This window comes from Rhinatrema bivittatum, chromosome 6, assembly GCF_901001135.1.
Source record: "Rhinatrema bivittatum chromosome 6, aRhiBiv1.1, whole genome shotgun sequence".
Taxonomy (NCBI): Eukaryota; Metazoa; Chordata; class Amphibia; order Gymnophiona; family Rhinatrematidae; genus Rhinatrema; species Rhinatrema bivittatum.
The window spans coordinates 80225349-80242250 of record NC_042620.1 but is presented as its reverse complement, the minus strand read 5'-3'; positions in this window follow the sequence as shown (position 1 = coordinate 80242250).

Below are 16902 nucleotides of genomic sequence, written 5' to 3'. Positions count from 1 at the left end.
AAGCTGGGTGGTGTACCTGATCTAGGTGGGGCGCCTGGTCAGGTAGGCGGAGTCCAGTCTGGTGGAATATTGATGTTTTTTGAAAGTTAAGGGAAGGCTTGGAGGAAAAGCCAGGTCTTCAGATTTTTTCGAAAGGTTAGAGGGCAGGGTTCTAGCCTGAGGTCTGTGGGCATCTTATTCCAAATATCCAGACCCGCTGTGGAGAATGCTCGTTCTTTGGTGGTTGATAAATGTGTGGATTTCATTGGGGGGACTTGCAGGGTACCTTTATAAGCTTCTCTGATGGGTCTTGAGGATGAGTATGATATGAGTGGCATCTGGAGGTCTAGTTGTTGTTGATTGTGAATGGTTTTGTGAATTGTAGTAAGGGCCTTGTGTAAAATTCTGTATTATATTGGCAGCCAATGAAGGTTCCGGAGTATGGGAGTGATGTGTGCTGCCCGGTTGGTGTTGGTTAGGATTCTAGCCGCTGCATTTTGGAGCATCTGTAATGGTTTGATGGAGGAGATGGGAAGTCCGAGGAGGAGAGAGTTGCAGTAGTCAGTTTTGGAGAAGAGTGTGGTTTGGAGGATGGTCCTAAAATCCTGGAAGTGGAGGAGGGGTTTAAGCCTTTTCATAACTTGTAGTTTATAAAAACAATCCTTGGTAGTGTTATTGATGGATTTCTTTAGGTTCAGGTGGTTATCATGATTACTCCTAGATCCCTTACTTGTGTGATCTGGGTGTTGGGAGATGTCGGATGGGTTAGGACCATGTGGTCAGAGGAGATGAGAAGGAGTTCTGGCTTGGCCTCATTGAGAACGAGGTTCAAACTGGTGAGGAGTTGGTTAATGGATAGGAGCCAGTTTTCCCAGTAGTTGAGTGTTTTTGGAAGGGATTCTGTTATGGGGATCAGGATCTGAATGTCATCTGCATAAAGGTAGTGTATTAGTTGTAGGTTAGTGAGCAACTGACAGAGGGGTAGGAGGTAAATATTGAAGAGGGTTGGGGATAGGGAGGAGCCTTGGGTTATGCCTAATGTTGATTTGACATCAGGAGATTCTTTATTATTGATTTTTACTTTGAAGCTTCTGTTGCTGAGGAAGGAGTTGAACCATCTGTAAGCAGATCCTGATAATCCGATGTTTGAAAGGTGATTTAGTAGAATGGCGTGGTTCACGGTGTCAAAGGCTGCAGAGATGTCCAGAAGGACTAGGAGGAAAGAGCATCCTTTGTCGAGGCCCATGAGGATGTGGTCTGAGAGGGAGATAAGGAGGGTTTCCGTGCTGAATGATTTGTGAAAGCCGTATTGGGATGGGTAGAGGATTTTGTGCTCTTCCAGGTAATCTGTGAGTTGTGTATTTACCACTTTCTCAGTGATTTTAGCCAGAAAAGGGAGGTTAGAGATGGGGCAGAAATTGGAGGGTTCTTTTGTGTCCAAGTTGGGTTTCTTCAGAATGGGTTTGAGAGAAGCGGATTTTAGCATGTCAGGGTAGATTCCTTGGGAAAGGGAGCAGTTTATGATGTTGGCCAAATGTCTAGAGATCGAGTTCGGGATGAGAAGCAGAAGTTTTGTTGGAATGTGGTCTGATTGGTGGCTGGATGGTTTCAGTCTCTTAAGTATGGACTCGATCTCCAGGGGGGTTGTGGGTTCGAAGGAGTCGAGGTTGGTTCCAGAGTGGGATGGGGTATTGGAGTTAAGGAGGGAGGGGGTTGAGTTGTGGGGAGGCGCGTTAGAGTATCTGCAATTTTTTTTCTGAAAGAAGAGTGCTAGTTCATTTGCTTTGGATTGAGCCTGGTCGTCCGGTATAGTGGGTATAGAGGATTTTGTGAGTTGGGAGACATAGGAGAACAGGGCCCTGGCATTGAATTGTAGATCGTGAATTCTGCTGGCATAGAAGTTTCTTTTGTCTGTAAGATGGAGTTCTTGTAGAGATGGAGAGTGCGTTTGTAGTCGGATAAAGTCGTGGTATTGGGGGCCTTGCGCCACTCGCTTTCCTTGTGTCTGAGGTCTTGTTTCATCATGGAGCGATACAGAGGTATTCTGACTTCCTCTGTTTTATTTTCCATTCCCTTCTTAATAATTCCTAACATTCTGATTGCCACAGCACATTGGGCTGACAATTTCAATGTATTATCCACTATGATGCCTAGATTTCTTTCCTGGGTAGTAACTCCTAAGATAGAACCTAACATTGTGTAACTACAGCAAGGGTTATTTTTCCCTATTTTCATCACTTTGCACATGTCCACATTAAATTTCATCTGCCATTTGGAAGCCCAGTCTTCCAGTCTCGCAAGATCCTCCTGCAATTCATCACAATCCATTTGAGATTAAACTCTCCTCATAATTTTATGCCATCCACAAATTTGATCATCTCACTCATTGAACCCATTCCAGATCATTTATAAATATATTAAAAAGCACCGGTCCAAGTAGAGATCCCTGAAGCACTCCACTGTTTACCTTTTTCCACTGTGAAAACTGATCATTTAATCCTATTCTCTGTTTCCTGTCTTTTAACCAACCATGCAATCCACAAAAGGACATCACCTCCTATACTATGACATTTTAGATTTCTTAGAAGCCTCTCATGCAGGACTTTGTCGAACGCCTTCTGAAAATCCAAATCTACCAGTTCACCTTTGTCCACATGTTTATTCACCCTTTCAAATAAATGCAGTATATTTGTGAGGCAAGACTTCCCTTGGGTAAATCCTTGCTGGATGTATCCCATCAAACCATGTCTATCTAAATGTTTTGTGATTTTATTCTTTATATCAGTTTCTACAATTTTTCCCAGCACTGAAGTCAGGCTCATCGGACTATAGTTTCCCAGATCACCCCGGATCCCTTTTTCACTATAGTGGTTACATTGGCCATCTTCCAGTCTTCAGGTACATTGGATGGTTTTAATGATAGATAACAAATTTTTACTAATAGGTCTGAAATTTCATTTTTTAGTTCTTTCAGATCCCTGGGGTGTATATCATCTAGTCCAGGTGATTCACTACTCTTCAGTTTGTCAATCAGGCCTACCACATCATCCAGGTTCACCGTTGGATGATCTGAATCATTACCCATGAAAACCTTCTCCAGAATGGTTATCTCTCCAATATCCTCTTCTGTAAATACTGAAGCAAAGAAATGGTTTAATCTTTCTGAGATGGCCTTATCTTCTAAGTGTCCCTTTAACCCCTTGATCACCCAACAGTCCAACTGACTCCCTTGCAGGCTTTCTGCTTCGGATATATTTTAAAAAGTTTTTATTGTAAGTTTTTGCCTCTATGGCCAACTTCTTTTCAAATGTTCTCTTAGCCCGTCTTATCAATATCTTACATTTAATTTGCCAATGCTTCTGCTTTATCTTATTTTCTTCTAATGGATCCTTCTTCCAAATTTTGAATGAAGGTCTTTTGGCTAAAATAGCCTCTTTCATCTCACCTTTTAACCATGCTGCTAATTGTTTTGGCTTCCTGCCACTATTCTTAATGCATGGAATATATCTGGTCTGTTCTTCTAGGATGGTATTTTTAACAATATCCATGCCTTTTTACTTTTGTAGCTGTACCTTTCAGTTTTTTTCTAACTATTTTTCACATTTTGTCAAAGTTTCCCTTTTGAAAGTTTAGTGCTAGAGCCTTGGATTTACATACTGTCTCCCTTCCAGTCATTAATTCAAGTTGATCATATTATGATCACTTTGCCAAGTGTCCCCACCACCATTACCTCTCTCACCAGATCCTGTGCTCCAATGAAGTGGATGTGTGTGTGACACAAATTAAAGTGATCACTCTGTGTGTAATGTTGAACAACACACAGAGTGATTGTCCTGTCTTTCACTCATTCCTAGTCCCTTAATTTCACCCTTGTTATTCACTTCCTTAGTCCTAATCTACATTCCTTTGCCTCTCATCTCCTCATTAACCCCAGCTCTATCCCTGTTAGTAATCCTCCTCTCTGTCTACAGCAATTTCTTCTGTCTCTTATCCCCTACTCAGATTCCCATTACACCTTTTACCTTCTCCCCAGTACCACTGCAGTTTCTTAATCTCTTCACAGGCCTATATCTTTCCACTGCCTCTTACCCCTATTCATCATTCAGAGCACCCCTCATCCCCTCCTTACCCATAAACCCTTCTCTTACACCTATCTCAAAAGCATAGCTCTAACTCAAACATCCAGCTCATACCATCCCAACCCATCTAATACCCCTCTACACATACCCCCCATATAATTTCCAAATCCCCACCATTTCCCAAACCCCTATTCAGTCTCCAAGTTCCTGTTTTTCCTCCAATTCTAGCATCCCCTGTCACTCTTTCCCTCATTCCTTATCTAATCAGAGTTTCCACTCTCCCTCAAATCCACATTTAATCTATGTCCTCCTTCTCCCATCACACCCACCCAATTTCCAGGCAATAACTCATCCCTCATCCCCTATTAAAGGGGCCAAAATAGATGACACTAGCTTATCTCATAAATTATTCCTAAGGCAAAAACCAAACCATGGCTTTTTTTGGGGAAATTGGATGATATTCTAAAATATACTATTGGTTTTGAATACTGAGTCTCATTAAATGTTATTTTGAAGAAAAAGGTAAGACACATTCTAGCGGTGAATCTGCATCCTTTGATTTAAGAATAGGAAGCCATTCACATCAGATGGACAGAGCTGTTGGGGAATGTTTGTGTATAAAAAGGGATTTACAATAAGCAGATACAATTCAATTTATTTAATAATGCAACTTCATTTGCAGCTACCAGCTATCTCAACAAAGATTATTCTGGAACTTTGATAACAGAATTAAAGAAAATTAGGTCTTATTTCTATGGAGAATCACACTGCTGGTTATTAAGGCAGATTGTGTTACTACATTGGGTGCTGTTGATCTCTTTGTAGGAACTGATGCACAGATGTTTATTCTTGGAATGTTAATTCAAGTACTTCAAAGTGCTGTAAACAGATTAACTAAACCAATATTGCATTTATGTTAAAAACATCCTTGTAATCATGTGAAAATTAGATGTTGTGATAAAATGATCTTTTCCTCTTCTCATGAAGATGAAATGTGAGTATACTACTAGCAAATAGGAACTAAATAATACACATGGTGGCCCTTTTTCTAAAACCATTCAAGCATCAACCAATACTCGACTGGCTCTTTCCAACAGACAGTAATTATAGGACTTAATGCCACTGTGGAGAAAAAAAGAGGGCACTCCTAAAATTGAATCCAACACCAGCAACCACTACAAGATACATGATCCACTTGCCATGAATACAACTCATTTCAAGATGGAAAATCGAAGAAGAGAAAAAATGTCCAACAGCCCAAAACCACCACCACCACCATCACTCAGGGTCATCCACGTACCAGCAGGGCAGCTCTTTGCAGATGTGACTGCACTCTTGTATACCAATATTCACCATCTCTGCCAATGTGACCACACTCACCACACTCTGCTGCGAGTATGATTGCACCCCATCATGCTCACAATCACTGCCTTCAGCAGCAGTGATTCACCAATCAGACCAACGATTACAGCCAGCAGGTGCAGGAATATAAATGTAATGCTTCATCAACATCTGGTCCATCTGGCCCACCTCAGTCTGCTATGTTTGCTCATGATACGCCCACATAGTACAGTATCAAAAGCTCTTACTGAAATCCCAATGCACAACTAGTGTCAATTATGATCCAAGGCTCTGTATACTCCTGCAGTCACTATACTCAGAATCAGATATGATCATCCTGAGGCGTCATTCCTTATTGGCTGCGACAATGCGTGCAAATTACCACAAGTTTATTTACCCAAGGTACTTTCTATTGCAGGTTAGTAAATCTTGCAACAATTTTCACTACAGTAAAACACTGCAGCTTAATAAATTATGTCCCTTTGTGACTCTTTGTTCTTCAGTCCTATTCCCACAACCTTGTAATTTGTTTCTGCCATCAAATGCACCTTTCAGAACAAAACTGTAAACCCTCTCTTCCTTCAAACTCTCCTCTTTCCCAGCATTAAATAACATCTTTTGAAATTTAAATCTCCCACTCTAGAACAAAGAGCTTTACTTTTCTGCAGTCTTTATTCCCTTTTCCTGTCCTATTTCTTTGTCTGAGCTACTGTTTTTAAAATCATACATAGAAATGTGAGTGACTTTGTTTTCACAATAGCTGAGTGGATGTATGATGTATATGGAAAGTGCTTGAATATACATTAGCACCTGGAAAGCAGCGCTGCACACATTTTAATCTTGTGCTGATTTAGCCATCTGTCTTTAAAAGTGCTTATAGTACATGGTTCGATGAGAAAGAATAGACCGGAACAGATGGAAAAGTTTTGAAATCGGATGGTATGTACTACTCAGGGCTGGAGGGAGCATTAGGCAGAATAGGTGGCTGCCTAGGGCACTGGAAGTGGGAGGAGGGGAGCATTTTGGAAACAGCAAATGAGGGTAGAAAGTATGGAGCTGGCAAAGGTCGCAGTGTGTGAATGGAGCTTCAGAGGTTCATGTTCTGTGATCCGCGAGATTTAGGCTGGTGAGAAAGCGAGAGAACACATTATGTCATTAACTCATCACTTCCTAGGGCAGCTGCAGACTCTTGCACCTGCACTGTTACTACTGCAAGTAGAGATCATTGCTTCTGAGACAACATTTTAAAATATACAAATCAGTCCAATGAATTCACAGTTTGCAATCTGATTTCTAAGTCATTGTGTACCTAGAAGCATATGTTAATAGGCAGTAGATCCAAACAAATGCATCTATCTATCTATCTATCTAGCTAGCTATAATGTGCTTAGGAGGAAGTGGTGTTGGTATTAAAGCTAAGAGAGATATTCTGAAAGCTATAATGCAGAAATCTTGTTTATATATGTATGAGTAGTTAATTTTGTAATTTTTATTGTTTGAAATATGATTTTATTGATGTATGTAGAATGGATTTTTAATTGTTTGCTTTGTGAACCAAGGTGATGGTACTCCAACCAAACATCGGTACATAAAAACAATGTAAATAAACAAATAAATATATAGACTAGCTAATCCCTGGGGAAATTCTCTGGAGGCCCTAAGAATTGCCTTTCCCCCCAGGCACAGCACAGTCAGCCCTCTTGCTCCAAGCCCTCTCTGGTCTATTTATGTATTTATTTTTAACTTTTAATTAACCAACATTCTTACATCAAATGCAAATCATACAGAGCTGCTTGCTGTAGGTCTTTGTCAGTGTTGCTGCTTCTTACATTTCTGTATCTCTCTTTTACAGAGTTCTCTGTACATAGACCAAGGGGATACCTTCAGGTTCTGCAGAGTATTGCCAAACGTACTACTGTCTTGGGACAAGGTTCTCCATTGTAGTCATGTGGGGTGGTGGAGCATTTGCTCCTAGGACCAAGGGGGTTACACATGCACAGTTTCTCAACAAAACTCTCCACACACTAGGCAATTGATCCTGAGGGAGAATTGGGAGAAGATTTGCTTGGCAGCTATACTATTGTTTGCTGGGTAATATTGCAACTTAAACGTTTGGGGAAGGTAAAATTGTGGGGTTAATTAACTTCTATTGTGTGTGTTTGTCATGATTAAAAGCTAGGAAAGTTTGGTAATTTCTTTCAGTGCATGTGTGTACCTTGATTTAAAAGAAAAGAGTAGGGGAGACAGTTAATTTCCTTTAGTCTATGTGTGTGTGCCTTGATTTGAAAGCAAAGACTAGGAGAAGCAGTTAATATATTTTTTTTATCTGTGTGGGTGCCTTGATTTAAAAGAAAAGACTATGGGGCTGATGCAATAGCACGCGTTTTCCTAATGTGGGCATAGCTGGGCACCCGAAGTAATATTTAAATGAGGTTGTATAGGAAAAAGGACACGCTAGGGACAAATGGTGTGTCCCTAGCACTCAAAAATATCGGGCGTCCCAGAGAGGTGGCTGTGCACCCACAACACTCCCCTGGCAGGGCTGTTCCCAATTGGTCCTTTCATTGACATGAAAGGAATTGACATGTGACAGTGAATGGACCAATCAGCAGTAAGTGAAGGAGTGCATAAATTAATATTAAGTGCACAACACTTATACTGTAAAATAGGGTGGATCAACTTGTAGGGGAGTGGTGCTTTATGATACAGATGGCATAATCCTGCAGGAGACTAAATACACAGTAGAATTTTTATGGGTGAAAATTTCATATGGAAAGAGTACAATGATGGGGTATACTATTTTTATTTTATTTATTTGATGAGTTTTATATACCGTTATTCGGTAGAGCCATCATAACGGTTTACAAATTGAACATTTTTCTTAACAGTCCATCTGGCCAAAATTAACAAATGGGCAATGATATGCTAGCAGCACAATAATAATGGGAGATTTCAATTACCACACAAAATAATAACAGTTAATCTTGTATACACAACGAGCACAAAACCTCACTATAAGACGTTATGAAATTCCAATTTTTTTCTTCAATGTGCAGTGTGCAAACCTTTATAAATTTGACTTTTTACTAAGGACCATCATAACACCCGCGGGCATACTGGCAATTTTCGCTTCAAGTATTGCCGCACCTGGTCATTCTTAATCATAGGTCCAGTCCTTTATTATTCAACTCAATAGTATATTTTTGTATTTTTTGTTTTATTCTAAAATAGTTGTGGAATGATACCTTCCTTATGTGTCGTTCAGAGGCTCTACCACACTTCATAAAGCTGTTTTCATTCAGAGGGCAATTGTTCTCAAAGTCCAGTCCAATGAGTTCCAGTCTCAAAGTCCTAATTGGACTGGACTTATGTATGCTTGCATTTGAAGATATACAATGCATTGAAAATGAGTATTTCAATGTATTGAATGCAGGTATTTTTTCCTACCTATTTTAAAAATATACATGTGAATATTATGGGCTGGATTTTCAAAAGGTTACGCACATAAATCTGGCCCATAATAATACATGCGGCCAGCGCACGCAACTTACTTCAGCCCCGAGACTGAAGTAAGTTTTGTAATAAAAGACAGAAAAAGAAAAGATAGAGGGGAAGGGCGGGGGAGGTAGGGGAAGGGAAGTTCCCTCCGAGGCCGCTCCGATTTCGGAGCCAACGGGGGAAGGCAGTGCAGCTCAGCACGTGCAAGGTACACAATTGTGCACCCCCTTGCATGCGTGTATGTTATAAAATTGGGGTTCATGTGTGCACGCTGGGTAGCGCACATACATGTACACCTTGAGCGCTCCTTTTAAAATCTACCCCATACGTGCGCAAAACTAAAGTAGGATTTACTTAAAACTCGATTCACATGCATAAGTCGGCATGTTTTAAAACGTGAACAATTGAAATTAACCAGTTTACCAATTACTCCACCAGTTCGCCCAATCCTCCAGATCATCGAGATCTTCCTGTCTCTTCAACCTGAACTCCCTCCAGGTCACCCAGCAAATAATATACAATAAACAAGTCTATTATAAATTACCCTATTTAACAGGTGTAAAATGATGCGAGTAAGGTGCCAAATATGCATGTCTTTTAAAATAGCAACCTATATCCATAAGTATTAGACCCACCCCAGACTGCTCCTACACTGTCCGTTTTTTGTGTGCATACATGTGAACATAAATCATAAATAACGCAGGTACTCAGGACCAGTCGTTCAGGCATTCACTCAACATTGCCCTCATAACCTTTACAAATTAGACACTACAACTGATTGGATAACAAAATAAGGCCGCAGTTTATTAAACTAACCCGAGCCAACTTAACATTGTTCCAAAATAACTCCCCCGCCTCCGCCTCCTCTGCCGCATGTCAATTCTTCACTTACCATCGCGGCCCAATGGCAAGCAGCTTGGAGCTCCCCCCCCCCTTTCACCTACCCCGCCGCGTCGTCAGCGAGGGTAGGCTTGCGGCCTGAGCATCGGCCCCCCCCTTGCTCTTGGGCCTTCCCGTGCAGCAGCCTCAAGCTGCACGAGCATTACCCCCCCTTTCAAACTTGCCCTTCCCCATTCCACATAATACACAACCAAATATGGCTCGGGTTTCCGCCTACTGCGACAATCCATAACAAAACACAAACCGTGCAGAACGACATTAGGGTGGGAGGGAGGGAAGCAAAGTCACCTCCTCTTGCTTTGCCGCCGGATCCCTCAGTGCCCGCTCCCCGCTATCCCTCGCTCTCTTCTTTAGCCCTTTACCCAATGGCGACGCAGCAATTCAAATTGCCGCGCCGCCATTGGTCCTCTGTTCCTTCCTCTCCTGCTCGCACCCGCCCCCCCCCCCTTTTCCCTGCTGCCTTACCTCCCGCCTGATCCCGCGTTACTATCGGCGATACCGGGACGAGCCCGGTTCGCCTCCTTGTACATGTGTACTTTTGACTTCTATAAAATAGCATTTGCATGAGTACAGACTACTTATACATGTATATGCTAATTTCTATGCATTTAACTCTTTGAAAATTACCTCCATGTTTTTTGCTTTCTTCCTTTCAGTTCAAACAATAATTAAAAGTGTACAAATTTCAAAATCTATTCCTGAAAAAAGAATAGAACAATTCTTTTTCATCCTCTATACCATCCCAATCCAAATGTCATGAACAGTGCCTAAATCATACATTCTGATGGTGTGGAACTTGATTACAGACACCTGGGTCCTAGAAATAACTCATGATGGCCATGCAGTTGAATTTGAACAGCTACCTCAAAGATCTTTTTTGTTCAGTTTCCAGTCTCTTCAAACCCTCAGAAGGTCATGATTGCACAAGACTACATAAAAAACCTAATCAGTTTAAATGCCATTCAGCAAGAATTCCTCCTGAGGAAAGGTTTTGAGAAATTTATGCCAAGATTTTAATTGTCCTAAAAGTCTCATGATAATTCAGGGCAGTCTCAGACCTGAAAAGAACAAACACATTTTTAATGGCCAATTTCAAAATAAAATCCTTAACACATGTTATTGCATATTTAGATGTGGGAAAATACCTTGCCTCAATAGATTGAAAAGATGCATGAATTTCCATCAGAACATGTCACAGAATATTTCTAAGATTACATTCTCAATTAGAATTTCTCCCTCATTATGGCTTGATATGTTTATTATTTTTTTATTTGCATAAGATAGTTCTTAAGGGAATGATATACTTACTGATTGGGTAAGCACATTATTATTGTAGTGGGAGGTATAGAAAATGCATATTTTATCTTGTTTGAAACAAAATAGGAAATACCAAGAACATTTTTTATTTCATTTCATGAGAAATTTGCTGGCTTACTTCCATTTCATTTTAAAAATATAAAAAAATAAGCTCCCTCTGGGGAAGGCGGGTGCCTCTACAACACTTCCCGAGAATGACTCAAGGCTTTGCAACTGGACCTTCAGTTCCTCCCCCCCACTCAAACCATTAATGTACTGAGGAACAGAAACCAACCTGGTTCCCTCTTACCTTGTCCGCAGGGGTTCAGATGGGCAGGAGGGATGCCCACTCACCTCCTTCCCCGATGAAGTCCAATGACAATGGCGTGGCTGACCAGCTTCATTGTATGAAGTTTAAAATGGTGTCTTCTCAGGGCCAGCTGGTGCCATTTTGTTGCACTGCCATACAACAAAATGGCATCAGCCGGCCCTGAGAAGGCATCATTTTGATGTCATACTATAGCAATAGGCTGGTTGGCGAATTTTCATTTCATTTGTCGCCCTCCAAAATGAATGAAGAATGCCCAGGAATATAAACAAAAATGTTCATTTCATTTGTTTATGTTTCCAGTTCAAGTCTATTGCCCATGTAAAAGTGCTGCATTGAAAGTGGGGGCTTTCTTCTGAAGGTAACTATAGCAAACAAACAATGTAATAATCTGAATGGATCCAAGATGAAAGAAGTAAAAAAAAGTAGACAGGATGGTGGACCAATCAAGGTGAAGTTTGTTTTTTTTTCTTCAACTAGCCTATATTTGGCACCTGGATCAAATGACACTGATGTCCTTCCAATGGCAGGTCTGAGCATGTGCAAAGAAATTCAATTTTCTCTGTTGGATTTCACTGAAAAAAGTAGTCTTTTTGGAACTTCTGTTAGAGTGAAAGAAAAGGTTCTTGAACAGAAGGAGAAGAATTTTGGCTTTGGCAAAAGGCTTTTTGAGGTCAATATTCAAAGCCATTTAGATGGATAACTCACAAGTTATCCATCTAAATTGCAAGTTATCCATCTAACTCATGTCATCCACCTAACTCCATGTTATCCAAGTTATCCATCTAACTCAAAGTTATCTATTTAAATGTTTCATTTTGAATATTGACCTCATTGTTTTCTTCACTGCTGCAGTCACAATGTTCTCACTGTGAGAGAGAGAGACCAAGGTGCTGCATTCTGTCTGTTCACTGGAGCAGAGCAATGAAGATAAAATAAGCAGTGCACAGCAGTAATTTTTATCTCTCTCTCTCTCTGATTCTGCAAGGTGCACTGCTTATACTGCAGAATGCAGAGAAAGAACAGAAGAGCAGCCTTGGCAGTTTATTTTGTCTGAAAGGCTTTTTTGTATGTGTGAAAGGATTCAGTCAGCTGTGCACATACATATGGAGGATACATTTCAAACAAATGCATACGGCAGCATATAGGCAAGTACATGGCCACACACACTTTTATCATAGTATTTTATAACCCATGTGTATGATATATGTAAGTTTTATAAAATAAGTGTATCTTTAACCCTCGACATATGTGCCTATGTAGGCTTATGTGCAAAGATAATTGATTGCAAATACAAATGTACCCACCTATTTTAAAAATATGTGTGCATATATTTTCTGTGTGAAAGTAAAGTAGAACTTACTCATGTAAGTCCTGATTAATGCATGTAGGTAGATGTATCTTAAAGCATGTGTGTGTCAAGTAAATTACCAGTTTTACTAATTAGTCCTTCAGTTTGCCCTATCCTTGTCTAGGTCATTAGGACCCTCCTGGTTCACTCAGACCTCCCACCCTGTCAGTACTATACAGCACATTAAATATCACTTACACCGGATAATTAGCAGGTATAAAAACATGCAATTAAGCTGGAAAGTGTACTGTGCAAGTGTCTTTTAAAACAACACATTATGCATGTTAGTGTTGGCCCTGCCCAGAAATGCCCCTGCCCACCCCTTTTTTACACACATATATATGCATGCAAAAATGAAAATATACTAGTATTTAGGACTTTTATAAAACATGGAGTATGCAAGTAGAGGCTTCCTATGTGCACATATGCTCATTTTTAAGCACGCAATGCTTTGAAAATTCAACTGTCAAGCAAACAACTTGCTATTTCCCATTTAGTAAAGATAGAGATTGGTAGATCAATAGAAGTTTTCAACACTAAAATCTTCCCCAGCTCAGTCTATACAAACTCATTAAAGGATGTATGCTTTAAAAATGTGTGAACTTCATAATATGCGTCATCGATTTATGTATACGCATAGTAAAGCTTTTTCTCCACCTTATATCTAATCATTGGTCTTACATGGAGCAAAATATACCACTGATATATATGTTTTTAATTATGTCACTTATTTTATTTTAAAGAATGTTTTTTGCAAGTAAAAATTTCAAAAATTCAAAATCTGAAGAAATCTACAGTTAAATAATGTCCACTGGATGGATGACTTATCTCAATTCCTTAAAAATGATTGTTTTGGGGTCACTGTATTAAAGTTTTGGCATCTTTGTTATCCTCCATGATGGGGCATTACCAGAAGTCCAGAAGTCCAAGACTTCAGAAAATTCCAAGACTTCTGAAAATTGTTTGAGGTCTGTCTCACTTCTATTCCTATTTATGGCAGTTTCCTGGGGTCCAACTTTAAGTACTTACCCAATGAACACTGAAGAGAAATATTTATTAAGCAATTCCAATTTCTCCTCATCAGCTTCTACATATTCCTTCCCTTCACTTTTGAAGTTTATAATCCCATTTTGCCACTTCATCCTCTCACTAACATCTAAAAATAATTCGTATCCCCCCGTTTTACTGTATAAGCTATTTTTTTCTTCCATATGTACCTTCATGCTCCTATATTACAAAGGTACCAGGTGGGTAGGAGAGATAGGGTTGTGGTGATGGGATGGAATAGAGAGGTACTTTGGATGACCTTTATCTGGAATAGAGGAGGGGGCCAATCTTTAGACCCCAAAACTATTTGTTATGTCATTTTGGAGGGGTTTGGGAGAATGGGGTTGCTCTGCTCATATATTAAAATATGGCCCAATTGAGCCACAGGTTTTCAATTTACCTTTTTTATGTATCATAACAGTGCCTCTTAACTGGATATCTTTTCAATATATTCTGTTAGGTGCAAGTTAGCCAGTCATATAAATATAAATATAGCAAAAATAGTGCCCATGATAAAAAAGGGATATGGTTAGGATACATTTCCAGGTACTCCATTGCATAGGTCTTTTTTTTGCAATGTGAGTTAAATTTATTACACCACCAATTGATGGTTTGGGCTGCTGGAGAAAGAGAGAGAAAGAGAGACAGAGAGAGTGCCTCTGTAAAGGCTCACAAAAAAGTTAACTATTTATACCACTGTAAGAGGGACCACTAGTAACTAGGGGTGAGATTTGTGGGGTGGGGTGGAGTGGGTTCTGAGGGGGCAGTTTTACATGCACAGGTCATACGTACAAACATATTAGTTACCATCAGTGAAGATTTAATGTAATTTGGAGGGATGAAAGGTAAAAGAAGAGTAGATTTGACCACTTTACTCTCTACCTACCTTGATTGCAGCTAGGTAGAGAGATAGCATCAAGCTAGGTAGAGAGAATATGGTACAAATCTACTTTTCTTTTACCTTTCATCACTCCAAATCACATTAAATCTTCACTGGTGGTAACTGCTCTGTTTATATTTATGACTGTGCATGTAAAATTGCCCCCCAGAACTCACTCCTCCCAACAAACTTCACTCCGCATTCATAATACCCCTCATACAGTGGTATAAAAAGTTCAAATACAAGTGAGCCTCCACAGAGGCTCTCTCTCTCTTTCTATCTCCCCCTCTCCCCCTACTGAGATTTGTGATAAATCCCAGAACGCACAGCTATTGCAGGCATAATGCAAAGTAAAAGGTGTAGTTAAATCCCGCTAGTGTGTGCTACGTTATTGCATGCAATGTTACCCAGTCCTCATTTCCATTTACTCCTCCCACTCGACTATTAATTTTAAATTTGCATATGCATTTTGCAATGTGGTATTTATTGCATGCGTTATCCCTTTTTCATGGGCTTTAGGTCCCTAATGCCTGTGATAATGCCCTAACACATTTTGACCAAGAACAAAGGGATCGGTGCAATAACACAATTCTTTATTCTCGCTGGGGCAGATTTTATAAATCTGCGCACACACGTACTTTTGTTCGCGCACCAGGCACGAACAAGAGTACGCGGGATTTCAATAGATATGCGCGTAGCTGCGCATATCCATTAAAATCTGGCGTTGGCACACGCAAGGCTGCCCAAAATCGGCAGCCTGAGCGTGCCGAGCCGCGCAGCCTGCCTCTGTTCCCTCCGAGGCCGCTCCGAAATGGGAGCGGCCTCGGAGGGAACTTTCCTTCCACCTCCCCGCACCTTCCCTTCCCTTACCTAACCCATCTTCTCGGCCCTATCTAACCCCCCCCGCACCTTTGTCGGCAAAGTTACGCCTGCTGGAAGCAGGCGTAACTTTAGGCGCGCCGGGCCGGCTGCCGCGCTCCATGTTCCGGTCCGGGGGCTGGTTCGGAGGCCGCGGCCATGCCCCGGGGCCGAAACCACACCCGTGGCGCCGCCCCCGAAACGCCGCGTCACTCGCAACACGCCCCCGAAACGCCGCGTCACTCGCAACACGCCCCCGACACGCCCCTCCATGCAAGCCCCGGGACTTACGTGCTTCCCGGGGCTTGCGCACGCCGCCGAGCCTATGCAAAATAGGCTCAGCGCGCGCAGGGGGTTTTGGGGTAGGTTTTCGGGGGGGTTCGCTCGTACCCCTTTGAAAATCTTCCCCACAGTATGTAGGCCTGACTCTGGCCAAGTTTCGCTCTGTTCATAGAGCTGCCTCAGGGGCTATGACAAGCACTGACAGAAATTTGGATAAGTTCTGCGCTGTTCATTTTTGAAGGAAAAGAACACTTCACACAGGTATTTAAAAGATCTTTACATATATGATCAGCATCTAAAAGAAATGTTCATACATAGTCTGCATGTGCAACAGTTTTAGAGGGCACACTTTATGGGCCAGATTTTAAAAGGGTTATGCGCATAAATCCTCAGGATTTACGTGTGTAACCTCTCCTGCGCGGGCCAAGCCTATTTTGAATAGGCCCGGCGATGCGTGCAAGCCCCGGGACGTGCGTATGTCCTGGGGCTTGAAAAAAGGGGCAAGGCGTGGGCGGTCCGGGACGGGGGCATGGCCAGAGGCCTCTGTAGGGCCTCTAGGCAAGGGGATCACGTGCCAGCAACCTATGCCTGCCCTGAGGCAGGCGCAACTTTAAAAACAAAGGTCGGGGGGGGGGTTTAGGTAGGGCTGGGGGGTGGGTTAGGTAGGGGAAGGGCGGGGAAGTGGGGGGGGGGGCGGAAGGAAAGTGGCTTCGGAGGGAACAGGGAAAGCCATCGGAGCTCCCCTAGGGCTCAGTGCGCGCAAGGTGCACAAGTGTGCACCCCCTTGCGCAGGCCGACCCCGGATTTTATAAAATGCGTGCGGCTGCGCACGCATGTTATAAAATCGGGTGCAGATTTGTGTGCGCTGGGTTGCGTGCACAAATCTTCGCCCGTGCGTACCTCTTAAAATCCAGCCCTATATGTCCCTGTTTTATTTATGTATGTAATTGAAGTTTTTTTACTCTCATTTTTTATTATTGATTACCAGCTGTGTATACCTGTTTATCAAATTAATCTTATTATTTAACAATTTTTGTGATGTCTATACAATTTTATATGTTTT